Here is a 3,443-nt window from a genome sequence, read left to right on the forward strand (position 1 = left end):
TTTGAGATGGAGTTTTGCTCTTGTTACCCAGGCTGGAATGCAATGGCGTGATCTCGGCTCACCACAACCTCCGTCTCCTGGGTTCAAGCAATTCTCCTGCCTCAGCCTCCCAAGTAGCTTGGATTAGAGGCATGGAACCACTTTGCCTGGCTAATTTTGTATTTTTAGTAGAGATGGGATTTCTCTGTGTTGGTCAGGTTGCTCTTGAACTCCTGACCTCAGGTAATCTGCCCACCTCGGCCTCACCCATGTGCTGGGATTACAGGCGTAAGCCACCATACCCAGCTATCTCCACTTTTAATGTGCAAACAGAATTCCAATTTAATTCTTTTAATATTTGAATATACTCAAAATGTAAAATTATTGAAATTTCTATAATAAAAAATACAATTCTCATATTTTCCAGTTAAAGTATAAATAATATATTACCAACTCGAGTTATAGTTACACTGGAAGAACATATCCTTACAAGAAATACTAAAACTTTATATGTGTTTGAACTACAGTGATACTTCATCTTCTAAGAGCTTTGAGATATTTGATCATTGGACAATTTTTCTCTCAGATATATTCAACTGAGAATTTGTTCCTGGATATTTGTACTAAAATTACTACAACCAAACGTTGAAACTTAATGAATAGGAAATTGTTTTGATACATGTGTTACAGGAAAGGGGTCACGCTCCAGACCCCAAGAGAGGGCTCTTGGATCTCACGCAAGAAAGAATCCAGGGTGAGTCCAAGTAAAGTGAAAGCAAGTTTATTAGGAAAGTAAAAATCAAAGAATGGCTGCTCCATAGGCAGAGAAGCCTCAAGGGCTGCTGGTTGCCTATTTTTCTGGTTATTTCTTGATTACATGCTAAACGATGTATGCATATTCATGCTTCTCCTTTTTAGACCATATAGGGTAACTGCTTGATGCTACCATGATATTTATAAACTGTCATGGTGATGGTGGGAGTGTAGCTGTGAGGATGACGTAAGGTCACTCTTGTGGACATCTTGGTTTTGATGAGTTTTACCCGGCTTCTTTAGTGCAAACTGTTTTATCAGCAAGGTCTTTATGACCTGCATCTTGTGCCAATCTTCTGTCTTATCCTGTGACTTAGAATGTCTAACTATCTGGGAATGCAGCCCTTAGGTTCAGCCATATTTTACCCAGCTCCTATTCAAGATGGAGTTGCTCTGGTTCAAATGCCTCTGACATATGCAGCGAAAGGGAGTGAAAAGTATCATTTTTAGATTGATGATGCCACATACATTCAGCAAAATATGAGTGCAACATACCATAAAGATAATAGAAACAAAAATAAATGTCAGTGGTGTTAATGAGTAAAATTATTTTTGTAAATTTGAAATATAAATCTAGACATAGAATTTTTCCTTTTAGGGAATGTGTTATATGAAAGAGAATTTTTGGACAGATTAAACTTAACAGAGTTTAACTGAGCAAAGTACAATTCATGAATCGTGCACCAAGACCACACCACTCTTACAGATGATGGAAGTGAGGAGAGAAACAGTTGGATTGGTTACAGCCTGGCAGTTGTCTTATGCTAACTCTGAACAGTTCATCACCTTGGCTGAAACTTGGTGATTTGTACAAGAATAGGTTACAGGCTGTTTAAACATTCACTTAAGGCCACAGTTCACTATGTATGAAGGAACTTTTAAGCTGAACTTACAAGGAGGTAGCTTTAGGTTAAACTTAATTTAACAATTATTGAATCCATATATGGAAACATATATACAACTGGCTGAACATAAGTGACCTTGTACTTACAGGATAACAAATTATGCCACTTGAAGAAAGCAATGGCTGGTAAGATTGAAGTGTTGACAATAATGGACTGCAGTGTATCTTGAAATAAAGAACTATTCGTTGGGAGAAGTGAAATAAATTATTTCTCAAAGATAAAACAAATAAAAAAATAAAATTTGAGTGCTTCCTTCAGCAGTACATATACTAAAATTGAGATGATACAGAGAAGATTAGTATAACCTCTTTGTAAAGATGACATACAAATTCATGAAGCATTACATATTTTTGGCCAGGATCATCATGATACCAAAACCTGGCAGAGACACAACAAATAAAGGAAACTTCAAGCCAATACCCCTGATGAACATGGATGTGAAAATCTGCAATAAAATACTGGCAAACCAAATCCAGCACTACATCAAAAAGCTTATCCACCATGATCAAGTTGACTTCATTCCCAAGATACAAAACTGGTTCAACATACACAAATCAATAAGCATAATCCATCACATAAACGGAATCGATGACAAAAATCACATTATATTCTGAACAGATGCTGAAAAGGCCTCTGATAAAATTCAACATCCCTTCATAATAAAAACTCACAATAAACTAGGTATTGATGGAAAATATCTCAAAATAATAAGAGCTATTTATGACAAACCCACAGCCACTATCATACTGAAGGGGCAAAAGCTGGAAGAATTCCTTTTGAAAGCTGGCACAAGACAAGGGTGTCCCCTCTCACCACTACTATTCAACATATTATTGGAAGTTCTGGCCAGGGCAATCAGTCAAGTGAAAGAAAGAAAGAAATTTAAATAGGAAGAGAGAAAATCAGATTATCTCTGTTTGCAAAAGACATGATCCTATATTTGTAAAACCCAATAGTCTCAGCCCAAAGATTTTCTAAGCTGATAAGCAACTTCAGCAAAGTCTCAAATACAAAATTAATGTAAAAAAAAATCACAAACATTCCTATACACCAACGATAGACAAGCAGAGAGCCACATAATGAATGAACTCCCATTCACAATTGCTACAAAGAGAATCAAATTACTAGGATTACAGCTAACAAGGGACATGTAGAGCCTTTCAAGGAGAACTACAAACCACTTCTCAAGGGAATATGAGAGGACACACACACATGGAAAAGAATTCCATCCTCATGGATAGGAGGAATCAGTATCATGAGAATGACCATACTGCCCAAAGTAATTTGTAAATTCAATGCTATTCCCATCAAACTACCATTGATATTCTTCATGAAATTAGAAAAAATTACTTTAAAATTCATATGGAACCAAGAAAGACTTTGTATAACCGAACAATGTTAAGCACAAAGAACAAAGATGGATGCATCATGCTACCAGACTTCAAACTATACCACAAGGCTACAGTAACCAAAACAACATGGTACTGGTACAAAAACAGACACATATACCAATGGAACAAAACAGAGAACTCAGAAATAAGACCATAAATCTACAACTACAACCATCTGATCTTCAACAAACATGACAAAAACAAGCAATGAGGAAAGGATTCCCTATTTAATAAACGATGCTAAGAAAACTGGCTAGCCATATGGAGAAAAGTGAAACTACATTCCTTCTTTAGACGTTTTAAAAACATTAACTTAAGGTGAATGACAGACTTAAATGTAAAACCCCAAACCATA

The 3,443-nt window shown here is 36.1% G+C and overlaps 1 non-coding gene across 1 annotated transcript; it reads left to right on the plus strand.

Moving 5' to 3' along the window:
* Positions 1-1,942: 1,942 nt before the first annotated feature.
* LOC119467300 lies at positions 1,943-2,049 on the plus strand. The gene has a single exon (XR_005195836.1). It is a non-coding gene; the product is annotated as a U6 spliceosomal RNA (small nuclear RNA).
* Positions 2,050-3,443: the final 1,394 nt, after the last annotated feature.

Source organism: Cebus imitator, unplaced genomic scaffold, assembly GCF_001604975.1.
Source record: "Cebus imitator isolate Cc_AM_T3 unplaced genomic scaffold, Cebus_imitator-1.0 Scaffold276, whole genome shotgun sequence".
Taxonomy (NCBI): Eukaryota; Metazoa; Chordata; class Mammalia; order Primates; family Cebidae; genus Cebus; species Cebus imitator.